The sequence below is a fragment of the Crotalus tigris genome, unplaced genomic scaffold (genome assembly GCF_016545835.1).
Source record: "Crotalus tigris isolate CLP2741 ecotype Arizona unplaced genomic scaffold, ASM1654583v1 scf7180000024343.1644824, whole genome shotgun sequence".
Lineage (NCBI taxonomy): Eukaryota > Metazoa > Chordata > Lepidosauria > Squamata > Viperidae > Crotalus > Crotalus tigris.
The window spans coordinates 759,484-775,844 of record NW_024100513.1 but is presented as its reverse complement, the minus strand read 5'-3'; the positions used below and the strand labels follow the sequence as shown (position 1 = coordinate 775,844).

General features: G+C 41.2%; 1 protein-coding gene and 1 pseudogene across 1 annotated transcript in view; both read left to right on the top strand.

Annotated features, from left to right (window-relative positions):
* Positions 1-16,361, top strand: part of FAM155A (family with sequence similarity 155 member A) — a 465,216-nt gene that overhangs the window by 112,231 nt on the left and 336,624 nt on the right. The window lies entirely within an intron of this gene.
* On the top strand, positions 15,182-16,259 carry LOC120300547 (annotated as a pseudogene).

Sequence of the window (16,361 nt, the reverse complement as noted above, 5' to 3'; positions counted from 1 at the left end):
AAAAAAATCATGTTGTGGCTCATTTTCCCAATGAACTCCAACAACAAACTGCATTCTGGCTTATAGACATATTGCATTGCATTGTTTGGTTCATATGCGTAATAGAAGTAAGATTAAGTGATTTTTTTTCAATGATAGCTTGGAAAGGCAATTCAAAGCAATTGAGGGTTTTTTAACAGCTCCTTTTAGAATATAAGACATTTTCTTCTCTGTGTTATATACTAAATTGGAAAGGAATTACTCCTTTCCAATTTATGTAATTATAAATTGGACAACAATGAATTATATAACATTGCCCTCCTTATATATTTCCTTCCTCCATCCAAGTGTCATCTCTTCCCAACCATTTAAATCTAACACAGATATTTATTCCTCTGGCATTCCATGGGTTAAATTCCTACGAGGCTGGGTTAATATCTAGCACCCCTGCAACTAACAAAGACACTGCACCACCACGCAGGGTTTTTGTTGTTGCAAATATCTGCAGTGTGTAGTCGAACAATATCCAAGCAACTCTCCTTTCTTCTATGCTGCAGAACTGCTATCCAAATATAACCTCTTGCTGGAAGATCATTGACAGGTCTGAATAGCAGTTTTGCATCTAAAATAGCTGTTTCTATCTTCTATATTTGTGCTTTCACTTACAAATGTGCAGTTTTCACTGCTGATTCTGCCATTGCAAAGTGTTGTTGAGTTAAATAGTATTTGAAACTCTTTTAAATTTTCCTTACAGTTTTATTAGTATTCAATCATTTTTAACAAGGGTATTGGGAAAGTATGCAGTTTTAAAAACTTAAAAAGTAATATTATAAATATTCATTCTTTTTTTTTTACAACAGCATATCTATTTAGAAACAAATAGCTGTATCAGACATATTACCGAAGGAAGTCTACTGTCTAATTATGCATCTCCCAAAATCACTTTTTGTAAGATGGGCGATATAAAAATGATGGATGAATGTATAAAGATAACATAGTCAAGAAGGTATCTGTTGCGTCCTTGGCGGGAAAACAGACACGAGAAGCAGCTGGAGTTCTCAGTTTCTTTTATTCAGCGTTCAGCTTACAGGAAGATGGCTTCAGCCTCGCCCAAACGCCTCGCAGCCTCTTATATAGGCAACTCCCGGGTAAATGGGTTACTTTTCCCGCGCCAGCACCCGCGCATGCGCACGGCGCTGGCGACAGCCTGTCTGGTCCCGGGCAGCTTTGCACCTGCCCGGGACTGCCTGCAAACGCCCGAGCCGTTTGCAAAGGCTCGGGACATAACACCCCTTTCCCCCGGGCTAAAACTACTACCAACATACAACATTTATTTTATATGACATTTTGCTCCCCAGTGCTCCCACTGTTTACTGGCCTTTGCCTTGCCAGCAATGTTATGTAGTCTTCTAGGTACTTGGGAGATTTCTTTGCTCTCTGTGACCTTCTTAGCTCTGGATTACTGGCATAAGTCCCCTGACTGGAGGGAGGCGTGAGCCTGTTCTCTCTATTGTGTCCTGGTGTCTTCCAAGGACTGTGCCCCGATGCCTGGCCTGCTTGCTTGCCCACCGGGCTCGTCAGGCCAGGGCTTCTGTTACTTTGTGACCTGGTTGACCTACCTAGCTGTAGACCCTCAGGCCCCTTGAAGTGATAGCCGCTGCTGGGCGTCTCTGTAGAACCTCCTAGGTCAGTCCAAGACCTGTCAGGAGGCTGTCCATTCCCTGAACCCCATTCTGTGTTCGGGCTCGTGTGGGTTTCTGTACTTTCCCAAAACTCAGGTGTTCCCTGATTTGTGCTAGGGTTGTTGTAGTCGGGACTTGGTTCCTCGACTAACTCTGTGTATGTTTGACCCCCTGTAGGATTTGGGGTAAGGTCAGGCCAACCTTGGGGATTGTGTGCCAGTTCTCTTGCGGGGAATGATTTGTTGGGATGCCCCCGGGTATCCTCCGTGACTGGAGTGCTGTGTGACGTGTGTGGAACGTGAGTATGCCCCCGGGGTGACTCCCTGGCTGGAGTAGGCGTGGATGCCTGGTAGTTAGGTAAGCTCATGGAATTCTTGTTCGGAGCTCTCGCGGAACCCTGGGATGGGCCGTTTGTGGCTCCCTCAGTGGAGATGGGCAGCAGCTCGTGCCCTTCCCTTTGCTCCAAAGGGTCCCCCTCCCCCCCTGGAAAAGACCCAGGAGTCTCAGCAGAAAAGTCTCGCCTAGAGCGAAGTTGGTCGATGTGCCGACGTAGGACACGACCGTTGTCCAGGGCAACCTCGTAGGAGAGAGGACCTGTGATCCTGGACACAGAAGCGGGGACCCATGTATGACCAGGCCCGTAATTGCGAGCCCAAACCGGGGCACCCACAAGTAGTTGTCTAGGTGCCCTAGGATGTGAGGTAGATGAAGGCAGTCTGTCCGGATGCAACCGGTCAAGTCTAGTAGTAAGTTGGCGCCCCCAACGAAGTTCAGCTGGACTTCTCCCTGTAGAAGTGGACGGTGTGGTGCGATAAGAAAGGAGAAAGTCAGCCAACCTGTGATGCCAGTCCCCGTAGGTGAGTCTCTTCAAGGCGTCCTTTGCGATGCGCACCATGCGTTCAGCCATACCGTTGGGTGGAAGGGTGAAAGCGCAGACGTGGCATGACGAATCAGGTTTGCCTGTAAGAAAGCTTGGAATTCGGAGGAGGTGAATTGAGGGCCGTTGTCGGACACAATGACATCTGGCAGCCCGTGTGCAGCAAAAATCCCCCTCAGTACCTGAATAGTCTTTGCAGTGGTGGTGGATGAGACAGGCACAACCTCAAGCCATTTTGAATGGCTGTCAACAAGGACCAAGAAGAACTGGCCCTGAAAGGGCCCAGCGTAGTCAATGTGCACCCTAGACCATGGGGACTGTGTTTCCTCCCATCTATGCACAGGAGCTTGGGGCATCTCTGGGCGAGATCGTTGGCACAGGTGGCATGCGTGTACCTTAGCTTCAATATCTTTATCTAAACCAGGCCACCACAAGTGGCTTCGTGCAAGAGCCTTCATACGAACAATGCCAGGATGACCCTCGTGGAGGGATTCTAAGACCCTAGTCCTCATTGAGGTGGGAATGACAACTCTGTTTCCCCAAAGCAGACAACCCTGAGAAAGGGACAGTTCGTTCCTTTTGGACCAGAAACTCTGAAACTCAGGACTAGGGCAGTGCTCAGGCCACCCGGACAGGACCCAGGAGCGGACACGTGAAAGTGTGTGATCTGTACCTGTTTCAGCGGTAACATCCCTGGCACTAAGAGGAGCTCGGGCAAGGCTTGGATTGATAGAATGTTGACCGCTGGCGCGGGGTCAGCTTCTACTACTGGCAGAGGCAACCTACTGAGGCCATCAGCATGGCCCATTTCTTTCCCAGGCTTGTGGAGTAATGAAAAATCATATGCAGACAAAAAAATAGACCACCTAAGCATTCTAGGGGAAATGATGTGGGGAGTCTGCTTACGTGTGGTAAACAGTCCCAGCAGAGGCTTATGGTCAGTGAAGACCGTGAAATGCCTGCCATATAGAAAATCGTGGAATTTTTTAATTCCAGCAACAACAGCCAGAGCCTCCCTGTCTATCTGAGCGTAGTTGCGCTCGGCAGAAGACAGTGTTCTGGAGTAGTATGCAATAGGAACCTGAGTTCCATCAGACCTGAGGTGACTCAGGACAGCTCCAACCCCGTAGGGGGATGCATCACAAGCGATGCACACAGGAAGAGACTCGTTGAAATGTGCAAGAACACTGTTAGAAGTGAGCAAGGCCTTGACTTCTTTAAAGCAAGCCTCATGTGCTTGTGACCACAGCCACACAGCTTGTTTGTCTAGTAGCCTGTGAAGAGGCTCAGCTACACTAGCTTTATGTGGAAGAAAAGAATTGTAGAAATTCAGGAGGCCTAGGAAGGCCTGAAGTTCGGCCTTAGACTTTGGCCTGGGTGCTTGTAAAATAGCAGTTAGTTTGGATTCAGCAGGATGAATCCCAGCAGCATCAATTTTGAATCCCAGAAATTCAGTAGAAGGCACCCCAATCTTGCATTTGTCTTTTCTGAGCTTGAGGCCTGATTCCCTGAATCTTAACAGGACAGCCCTAAGTCTTTCAGCTAGAATGTGTGTGGAGTCTCCTGCAATCAAGACATCGTCAAAGTAGGGGCAGACCCCTGGTATACCTCGTAGTGTGTTTTCCATTACGCTTTGGAAAATCCCAGGAGCGACATTTACTCCAAACTGTAGCCTTTTTACTTTAAAGGCTCCCCTGTGGGTCACAATGGTCTGAGCTATGGCAGCATCATCATCAACAGGCAGCTGTTGATATGCTTGAGCTAGGTCAAGCTTTGCAAAAACACGCCCCCCCTTGAGAGAGGCCAGGATGTGACTGACCACAGGAACAGGATAGGCATGTTGCTGCAATGCCTTATTGAGTGTGCATTTGTAATCAGCACAAATGCGAATGTCCCCATTTGCCTTTAGAGGCGTGACAATGGGGGTCTCCCACGGGCTGGAATCAACAGGTTCTAGGATTCCCTGTTGGATTAGTTTGTCTAGTTCAGTGTCAATCTTACTTTTTAAAGCAAAAGGGACCCTTCTTGCTTTAATCCTAATGGGAGTGACAGTGGGGTCTAGCTTTAAGGACACAGGTGGTCCTTTGAATGTGCCCAGCTGGGGGCTGAAAACATCTGCAAATTCTTTGCAGACTTCCTGTAGGTCGAGTGTTTGTAAGCTGTTGAGTCCTGTGACGTGTATCCCCAGGGCCTCAAACCAATCGAGTCCTATGAGACTCGTTCGTTCACCCCCTACTACTAATAAGTCTAGTGGACCTTCAAAACTCTTGTATTGCACGTTAAGGGTGGCCTCCCCCTTAACACACACTCTTGAGTTCTGAAAATCTGTTAATACAATATCAGAAGGCCTTAACTTGGCCTTAGACCCACTACTGGAACAAATCTTCCTAAATGTATGCAATGAAATGATGGAAAGGGCAGACCCTGTGTCTAGTTCCATAGATAATGGAACCCCTTGTAGCTTCACGTTGAGTGACAGCTTTTTCTTCATGGGCTTGTGTGTGCCTGTTCTACAGATGCTTCTTCGCGAAGCGCAAAAACCCTACCCTATTCTGGCTGGGAATCTGGTACCTTTCAGGCGTTCTTCTTGGGGTTGTGCCTTTCGTCGGCTCAGACACACAGCTGCAATATGCCCTTGTTTGCCGCATGCCCGGCAGGTAGCGGAGCGGAACTTGCAGTCGGTTCTCCTGTGGCGACCTCCACAGCCGATGCACTTGAGCGGAGCCGAAGAGCTTCCCTTCTGGTTCTCTTCCTTCGCGGGGTGTAGACGGTCGACTTCCTCGTCCGGATCCTCCTCGGAGTTTCGTCGGAAGTCTTCCTGGTGCACGGACGCACCCTCTGCACTGTTTCTGATCGGCCGCATGTTTTTGATAGCGCCGCCTGCTGCTTCTTCTGCGGTGACTTCCCTTAAGGCGTCTTGGAAGGATAATTCTTCCTTGGCAAAAAGTCTCTGTTGTAGCTCTCGATGCCTTAGCCCGCACACGAATCGGTCCCTCAGTCGTTCCTCGAGGTCCTTGAACTCGCAGGGCTTGGCGGCCTTCCGTAGCGCGGCGATGTATTCCTTGGATGTTTCACCGGACCGTTGATCCCTCTGCTCGAAGGTGTGGCGCCATGAGATAACGGACACCTTGGGGTGGAAGTGCTCTTTCAGCAGCTTCTTCAGGTCTGCGTAGCTTACAGACTCTACTGGAACAGGGGCTACAAGATTTTCTGCGATTTCGAAGGCGTCTTGGCCGCAAACGCAAAGCAGGGTGGCGGCCTTCAAGCTATCTTCCCTCACTTGGTTTGCCTTGAAGTAGTTCTCCCTTCTGGATACGTAGGACTCCCACCGCTCTGGATGTGAGACGTCGAATTCCGAAAGCCTTCCGATTTTCGCCATCTTCGGATCGTCAGGAGACGGGTCTATCAGCCAGCCTACCCCCGAATGCGCACCGGATTGGCGGGCAGCTGCCGAGTCGACGCCGTTCCTCTTCCGCCGCTCAGGACTCCTCGGGTAAGCTTACACTTCTTCCTTTCCAGGTAGTGCAAGGCATCCCACCTTCGTCGCCAGTGTTGCGTCCTTGGCGGGAAACAGACACGAGAAGCAGCTGGAGTTCTCAGTTTCTTTTATTCAGCGTTCAGCTTACAGGAAGATGGCTTCAGCCTCGCCCAAACGCCTCGCAGCCTCTTATATAGGCAACTCCCGGGTAAATGGGTTACTTTTCCCGCGCCAGCACCCGCGCATGCGCACGGCGCTGGCGACAGCCTGTCTGGTCCCGGGCAGCTTTGCACCTGCCCGGGACTGCCTGCAAACGCCCGAGCCGTTTGCAAAGGCTCGGGACATAACAGTATCCCTTCCATTCCCACACAGAATATAATCATGAAGGCAGCACACTGAATCCTGAGAAGTTTCACTAATATAAAGAGTAAACCAAAACTTCTTTGGATTTGTACTTTTCTGGTTATTAATATTTTCAGGGGTGAGGGTGGGAGGTATTTTGGGTGCTGCTTCATTTTAAAAAATGGTCCTCACCTATTTGATCAGATAAATTAAAATGGAGTTTTGTTGTATGCTATTGGTCCTCTCACAAAAGGGATGCCATTTTTGTATAGTTGGTGCCAAAGGGAATATGCATCTTGTTGATTCCAAGATTCAAAAATTTAATTTCCATGATCAGCACCCAAACCAGTGCAGGTTCTTTTAGACCTAGTGGTCCATATATTGTTTACTTTAACAATTTTCAGAATATTGAGAAACAAAGAGAGAATCAAATAGGGAAGATACGTAAGGTAATCTCTTTTTCTTTCTGTCCTTCATATAGTTACTGTAGCTGGAGTTTGGAGGGAGCATATACTTGAATGGGATATATCTCTCCTGATCTGAGTTCCTGCATCATTAAGATCTGCAAAAATATAGAAAGCTATGTTCATTTTCACGTGAATCCACGTTGTCTTCAGACCTTCCAACTGAAGGAATGTAGATTAGAGAGACAAAGAAATGAGACGAGTGAATATGCCCCATTCTTTATATGCTTTCAGGGACATAATTGAAGAAGTTAGTATTGGTTCAACTCAGCACTAGCTGCAATTTCAGTATCATCCTTAAGGCAGTCACACTTAGAATGCATTGTAGTAATTTAAATAGGAACTTAGCTACTTTGTTGAAGTAGCCTTGCAGTTGGCAGCCATTGAAGCTACACACAAGCATCCCATGCTGTAAAAACTATTGCAACATCAAAAATAATGTCAAGTGTGTTTTGTCATCACTGTGCAAATGATGGGAATTATGTTTTTGAATCATTTTGTATTGTAATGATGTAAAGTAATACAAATATATGTCAAGTTGTTTACACAATAACACACACCCAATTGTCTCATCTTTAGACTTCTCCAAGAATGCCATGCTGATTTGCCCTAATTTTGGTTTCACAAAGATATCCATGCAAACTACTAACATTATGTGAACTTTTCAGGACAAAGATAAAAAGTACCCAAGAATGATTATATTTAAAAGGAGAAATTTTCTCAGCTCCTAGATCTGTAAACTGTTCATCCACAGAACTTTAATCTGAAGGGGAAAATGCAGCTGGACACCATGAGTATATTAATGACTTGCCTCCAGTTGCCCCTAAATTATCTCACCACTGGTCTCTTATGGATATTAATCAATGTGGAGAAGCAAAAAGGATCTCTGAAGCACCTCACCGCTTAATGGCCAAGGGGTTCAACTAAATCTTCCAGTGAAATTCTTTGGAAACCCTACCATCAAATATCATGCTTTCAATGTTCACTACATGATGTTAATCTAGAAAATTCCATGCACAATGATATGAAAAGTCTTAGTGAGTTTCAGAAGTACAGCAGAGTACCCTCTTGATTTTCAAATCAAGGCAACAAACGTAGTTTTATTCCTAAATCCAGGTCTTTTCCCATACCAGAATGAGTGTAACACGATCATGTTCCACCAAGAAGCTATTCTCCTGAAAGAATGTTTTTAACTGGGAAGTAGTTTTCATATATATATATATATATATATATAGGTCTAGGATTGCAATGTTTTTAGGAAATGCATTATTAATATCTTTGCAAGTCCAAATCATAATTATTGGAAAACAGAATAAAATATCTGAAAACCATAAAACTAATTAACCATCTAAAAATATGAACAGATGCATCCATCAATCTTTCCAAGTAACTTGAAGCTTACGTTATTTAGAAAGGATGCTTAAGCTCTGATCTAAGGCCTGAGTCATTTGTGTAGCCACACATATAATTGGCAATTTAAAATGAAAACATAATGTTCCTGAAAAGTGTTTCTTACATTGGCTTGGAAATATCAGTCATGACACTGCAAAATCTTCTCTAAAAATAAGTAAAGTTCGCCTGCTACTTCTTTCTCAGCCATGGTGAAAATTTATCAAATATATGATTTAATATAACTATCACTAATCTGATGGTCTACAGATGAATAATTTTTAAACATCCAAAAGGTAGGTGGAATAAAAATTACAACTTGTCTAAAATTAAACGAAGTTGAAGCTAACATAATCTCTCTTAAGAGTGAGGCCCACAGTTGTGGCATTGCCACAGAAAAGGCCTTGTATTGAGGATCTACCAACTTAGCTCCCCTTAGTAATGGATATATGTTATGTGTTCCTGGCCACTTTCCTTCATGACCAGAGGCAAGCTCGCCTGACCAATAACCAGCCAAGACACAGCGAAGGCCTTTTGTTTAGTTTATTGCAATAAGCCGGGAGAGAAGCTATCAAAGCTTGGTTCTCTCCAAACTTCTAACCCAAAATATTTCTTTCTTTATACATCCCTTGTCCTGGCCGTCACATCCCTCCTCTTTCCCCATTGGCTGAGGTACTATGAGGTTACACTCTTTTCGACCGCCTCCTACATATTTCCTGCTAAATACTAAATCATATATCACATGTACATTAAAATTAGGAGATAATTTATGAAAGGTGTGCCAGTTAATATTAATTAATTAACTGCGCATGCTCAGTTGCCTGAGTTCTGGCCCCCCATTTTTATGACTTCTTAGAAAAATAGGTTCTCGCTATCATTGGTCCCTTCACTATTTCTTCCTCTAAATCTATCTCTAATAAATATTTATAAGTTTTTGTTAAAAAATTTTCTTCCTTACCTGTTAAAATTTTATCCAATTGATGTGGGGTCTGGTTTATTCCGTGCTCTTCCATATCCTTATTATATTTAGATTGGATCTGTAAATATGGCCACCAGTCTATGGTTATTCCTTGTTCTTTTAATTCTTCTCTTAATTTGAGGTTTTCTTGATTATCTAATAGTTCTTTGTATCTGATCATCTTTTTTTTATCCAGGGTGTTAGGGTGGATCGTTGCCTCCATTAGTGAAGTCCAATTTGGAATTTTCCTATAGTTTCTTTTTTTAACTTTTTCCCACGTCCGAATCAGTGCATCTCTTATCTGATGTTGATAAAAATATGTGTGTGTTTTCTTATGTTTTCCCCATAGAAAGGCATGCCAACCAGCCTGTAAGTCATGCCCTTATATCATTAACACCCTTTTATTATCTAGGTTTATCCAATCCTTGATCCAGAGTAGTCCAGCTGCTTGATAGTAAATTTCCCATTTTGGGAGCCCAAATCCACCTCTACTTCTACTATCTTGTAATATTTTCATGTTTATCCGTGCTTTTTTGCCCAACCAAATAAATTTGTTTATTATTTTGTCCAATTCCTTGAAAAAAATTTTCTCTAGTTTTATCGGGACTGTTTGGAATAGGTATAATAATCTTGGTAATACATTCATTTTAATCAATGCAATCCTACCTAAAAATGATAATTGTAATTTCCCCCAGGTCTCAAAATCTTTTTTCATTTGTAATATCAATTTTTTATAGTTATCCTATAAAATGGGCACGAAATGTGGGCCGAAATATAAAACTGGAAGAATGGGAAAGATTATGGAACATAAATTGCAAACTGACACTGTCAACTGCATGTAGAGAAAATCAATACAAAATGTTCTATAGATGGCATTTAGCACTGGCGAGATTGCCCAAAATGTACAAAAATATGAATTCGGAATGTTGGAAATGTAAAAATAAGGAAGGAACATTTTATCACATGTGGCTGTGCCCTAAAGCAAAGACCTATTGGGAACGGATTAGGAACTGGATACAGGAGATAACTAAGGTACAAATTGAACTCAAACTGGAACTATTTCTTTTGGGTATAATAAATTTAAAGATGGAAAAACAACTCCAATACATTATTATACATATATTAACAGCAGCCCGCATAGTATATGCCCAGTGTTGGAAGGGTGAAAACATACCTACAAACGATATAATCATACACAAAATTCTACAATGCGTGGAAATGAATAAACATACGCTAGAATTAAAAGACAAGGAGGCAACAGAATTTTATGAAATATGGAACAAATGTTATAATTGGCTAGAACAGAGAAAGAGAAAGATATGATTACTGATGTAAATAAACTGTAAATAATATATAGGCGATGTATAACACAGTTCTGTTAAAGGAAAAAATGTATTTTCTCATTTTTTTGTTGTATAGTGAAAAATAAATAAATAAAAATTAAAAAAAGAAAAAAAAGAAAAATAGGTTCTTTCCTGTTTTGCTAATTATCTTCTATTACAGATGTTTTCTTCTTCCTTTTCCCACTCTTAAGACCCAGCTATTTTTGCCTACATATTTCCTTTACATCCTTTCTTTATGTTAACCTTTCCTCTTTCCCACCTTAGCTTCTCTACTCAGTAAATTTCCACTGCAGCAAATTCAATTTTAAATTTCTCTTTCAATATTAAATTTTGAAGATCTTTCTTTTACTTCTATCAATATAGATCACATTTTCCAGAACGGATAGAGTCTTTCCAATATCACTATTTAGGGCTATATAGGTAAAACAGCATCTCATACCATCCCTGGAAAGCCAAAATAGTTGATGTGGCATTGGTGTAATATGGCCCAGAAGTGAAGGCCATAAAACACGCTGGACATAAAGCAATCTGCATTCAGCAATAGCAGAAAGAGTTGAAGATGAAGTGGGAATCTATGATTTTCATGCCAAACAAAGCTATTTTGCAAATGTTACATCATTGTCTTTCTTGTTCCTCTGTCTCATACAAAGACCCATACTTAACCACTAAAGACTTGTACTCAGTCTGGACGTCTATAGCTTACTGCTTCTTAATAAAAGACAGAAAGACAAAAGTCTTGGACCAAATGTAAATCAATTTTCTTTAGATATACATGAATTGAATATAGATAGTTTTTAGAAGCAATACCAAGGAAAAAAGTGTAATAATTTATATATATAAGAGTAAATATTGACCAGGTGATAGGATTAAGAAGCAGAAAATGCAGTCCTAGCTTCACCTTGGATATGGCAATAAATCTCTCTAGGAATGCAAGTTCTCAAGAGCTTTATAGTAGAAAATTCAAGGATGAGGCTTAGATACAGTAAGTTGTTATTGCAGATGCAAAAGAAGCCTTTAGAATGAAAATGAGTGACAGCAATATTCTAAGAATCTAACCCCCTCTCTCCATCAACCATAGTTACAGAATTTCTAAGGTTTTAGCCCTGCAGTTGTTTCCATTGTCTTTAATGGTAATGATTTTTGTGTACTAATTTCTCAGCCTTGGATGTTGAGGGTACCTGCACAATATTTTGAGAATGATTCAGTCTTACTTCTGGTATTGCAGGCCTGTGTACGCTCCCATAATACTCACAGCCCAAAGCCATCCTGGTTTGATGCTCTCCAAATATGTAGGACTTCAGGCTGTCAAAACCTCATATTCTGTTAGTGAGATTCCTACAGACATCTGACGGACCATCACTGGATGTAGAATGCTGGGATAGATGGACAAGGCTGTATTGCACAGGGATCTGCTTACATTCTCAAGTACTATGTGAGAGAAATACATACGACATCAGGGATATCAAAACTACTTTCAAAGCTTTTTGTTCAGGGGTAAGGAATAGCCTTAATGTAGCAAAAGCAATTAGTATTCTAGGCACAAATTCCCTGGAGGATGAAAAGCTGAAGCCAAATACAAAATAGTTATGCAATATTCATTACTCCTGAAATGAAGAACCTTTACATGTTTCACTGCTCTTTTCTTTTTCAACAGAGCTACAGAAGGAGGCACGATTCACAAAAGTAGTAAAAATATAGTTTCTATTCAAACAACAAACCTATTTGAAAATAAAAAGTATGGCCTGATTTTTGAAAAATCTACTTTTAATTTGGGGGGGGGGGTAATTCCAAATAACTTTACATCATCATTTAAATTAGGCCCTCTCAATTCCTGGCAAATAGATGGGGAAGAAATGGAGGTAGTGACAGAATTTATCTTCCTGGGCTCCGAGATCACCACAGATGGGGACTGCAGCCAAGAAATTAAAAGACGCTTGCTCCTGGGAAGGAAAGCTATGGCAAATCTAGACAGCATACCAAAAAGCAAAGACATCACCCTGCCAACAAAAGTACGTATAGTCAAGGCCATGGTTTTCCCAGTTGCAATGTATGGCTGTGAAAGTTGGACCATAAGAAAGGCTGAGCGCAAAAGAATTGAGGACTTTGAACTATGGTGCTGGAGAAAACTCCTGCGAGTCCTCTGGACTGCAAGGCAATCAAACCAGTCAGTCCTAGAGGAGATCAACCCTGACTGCTCTTTAGAAGGCCAGATCCTGAAGTTGAAACTTAAGTACTTTGGCCACCTAATGCTGGGAAAGTACTTTGGCCACTGGAGAAGAGCCTAATGCTGGGAAAGATTGAGGACAATAGAAGAAAGGGACGACAGAGAATGAGGTGGCTGGATGGAGTCACTGAAGCAATAGATGTGAGCTTAAATGGACTCAAGAAGATGGTAGAGGACAGGAAGGCCTGGAGGAACGTTGTCCATGGGGTCGCGATAGGTCGGACATGACTTCGCAACTAACAACAACAAAATAATAACATCCAAATTGTTTTGGGAGGAAAATACAGAAAAAGATAGATTAAAATAAATAAAATGAACTTAATATTACTTAGAGTTTATTTCTCTACTTTTTGCTATTTTACCAATTTATGAGAGGAGTCTTGAGTTTGCCTAGTAATCTTAAATGAGGGACTTTCTAAATTTCAAATTAACAATATTTTATCAAGTCACCCCATCAAATTTATTTATTTATTTTATTACCTTTATATAAGTACCCATCTCACTTAGTGACTTTGTGCAATGTACATAATTTGCTTGTTTGACACAAAGAACATGATAGGATTAATTGGACAGGGATTATATTAGTTCTTAGTTTTGCTCAACAAGACACGACCTTCTATATAATATTATATTTGGGAATGCTTTGAATCAACGCTTCAGAAAGAGCTATTAATTAAATGTCTTATAATTTCCTTGCCCTCTTCTCTCTCCTCCACTATGCTTGCTATTGAACTGTTAAATCACATTATCATAAAAAAGATAACAGCATAGGTAGCAAGGAAATTTCCAAAATCCGTAGTGAGCTAACATTTAACTAAGCCGGTGATCAATATTTTGTGTAGGCTTTCAAATTCTTAAGTTTTACAAATGGCAACTCTACATATATTAATGGCTACTGCTGGAATTTTGATAGGTACTATGTTTTAGATGTGCAAACAGTTTTAACTAGAGTAATTTATAAGTTCATAACTATGTCTGAAATTGGAGTGAACAGGCAGATCCAATGAGAAAAGGCCTCATATTTGGTGTCGCTTGGGAAAAGAAATTTCTGTAGCTGCATCTTCCTATGCAAAGGTAAAAGAAAAATGCAACTGTTGAAAAAATTCTTCTTTCCAAATTTTAAATTAAAAAAAAAATCATTGTTCACAACTGTAGCCTAGGGACGTATGTATATTTCAAAAAAAATTTGATTGGCACTTTCAGACTCTGTTTAAAAGATGCTACTGAATTTAATTTTTAAATTAATAGAAGTGAACAGAAATACATGGGAAAAATAAAATTAACTGTATTTAATTTATTAGTTCATCTTTTTGATCCTGACAGTGCCTGTTTTGGGAAGCAGTTCACTTAGTATGCCAATTGGTCACCAAATATAGTCCTTAGTTCTTCTCCCTATCCTTTGTCCAATTACTGCCCCCCTCCCCATCCCCACTAGTATTGTATATATTTGCAGTACTTTGCATCAGGTTATCCTGCCATATCTGTTCCTGACTGGCTTTTAGTGAATTAACATTTACTAAAATGCTATTTTAATTTATCTTAGGTTGGTAAATACAATTCACAGATTTGTTGCCTTATATATGTCAAACAAAAATCAGATATAGAAAATTATTAGAACTAGCAAAAACAAATATTATGTAGCAATAACAGCATTTACAATACTGTGGAATTCCAAATTTTTTCACTTTGTTTTGCTACTTTCCTTTTACATTTCTTTTAAATTTTTAATTGTGAGTCATCCAGAGATACTAGGGAATTGAACAATCTCAAAATTGAAATAATAAATAAATAAATCCTGAACACTGAATAATGAATGAAACTGTGGAGAAGCCATTAAATGTAAATAATAATCTTGTACTGTTTCAGCAGTTTTCTATGATTATATGGAAATATCCTAGATGCTGTTTAATATACTCTATAGAATTGCTTGTTGCTGTTGCAAATTTTAAAGACCACAGTTAATCAGAGCGAAGCAGTGTACCATTAGCAATGTAGCATATTCTTATAAAAGTAATTTAAATTTGAATATCTAAAACTCTTTTTTACTTACAAGAATATTCTTATATCTACTTTCACTTGTCTAATAATAGGCAGTGAAATAAAGGAGGTAATTTTAAAAAACAGTAAGATCTAGACCTAAAAGTGGTGGGATTCAGCTAGTTCACACCAGTTCGGCAAAACCAATAGCTAATTTTTTGTTGCCCAGAATGGATTTCCAGAAGCGGCATCCACATATTGTTCACATATTTGAATCCCATCACTGCTAACAATTATATTTATTATGAGAAAGAACAACCTGGAAATATGAAATAGGAATACATCAAGTTTATTTCACATTGTATGCAGCAGGGCTGCAACATGCCTCGCGGGCTGCAGTTTTTCAGCTTTTCCCCCAGGCTTTATTGAAGACACATTTTTTTTTGTCTGCCTGGCGGCTGCCGAACCCAAATATAAGCAGCTCTAGCCCAGACAAATGGCAAGCCCAGAAGAGCAAGGCGGTGAGCAAAATGGAGTTCTCCCAAGCGGAAGCTGTCAGAGCTGAGATGGACTGGGAGGTAGCAAGAATTACCTACAAGAGCAACACCTGCACCAAGAGACCCCGACCCCCCCAAGCCTCAAAATGCCATCACCATTGCAGTGTCTTCCCAAGCTCTCTTTGATATGGTCGAGGAAAGGAAAATTTATGAAGAGCAAAGTCTGGAAAAATATGTGGAATATCAACAAGCCAACAAGAATGTCACTCTGAAACCTGGGCCTGCTTTTGCCTTTGTGAAGGTGGTGGAACATGTCAATGCATGACTTCGTGAACTATATCCTGATGATGAAGATCTGTTTGATATTGTGCTTATGACTAATAACCATGCCCAGGTGGGAGTGAGACTTATCAACAGCATTAACCACTATGGTCTTCTAATTGAACAGTTCTGCATGACTGGAGGAAAGAGTCCAATCGGTTACCTGAAAGAATACCTTACCAATTTGTATCTTTCTGCTGACTCTGAAAAAGTCCAGGAAGCCATAGAAGCAGGAATTGCTGTTGCCATTTTATTTTCTGGAAATAAAAATGTGCCTTATGATGATAAACAACGAGTAGCCTTTGACAGAGATGCTGTTCTTTTTTTCTGATAAATCTGAAATCATTGTGAAAGAACATGGGCTAGATAGTTTTTTTTAGCATGAGCAGATCCATGAGAATATACCTCTGTGCAGGGTCCTTTGAAATGTTTCCTGGAAGACCTTGGAAGGCTCCAGAAGAGGTTCCACCTCAGGAACGAACGATTGGACTCTCCAGTCAGGACTTAACTAGCGACAGCCAGGAGTGCTGCCAGCTCTGGAGCCAGAGTGCTGAAAACTCTTTGCAGCTGGGGACTGCAGATTGATGAAGCCCTCTTCCTTGCAAGGGTCCAATCTTGGCAAAAATCAGACCTCACATTTTCTTTGATGATCAAATGTTTCACATAGAAGGAGCACAGCAGCTGGGTACTATTGCTCACATATATCATATGGCATTGGACAGAAGTAGTTATAAATTATTTTGGATCTTGTAGTTAGATTACTTTAGTTCTCTTCTGTGAGTCTTCTTCAGAGCAGAAATGTTGTTTTCTGAATTCTCATTCTTTGTCAG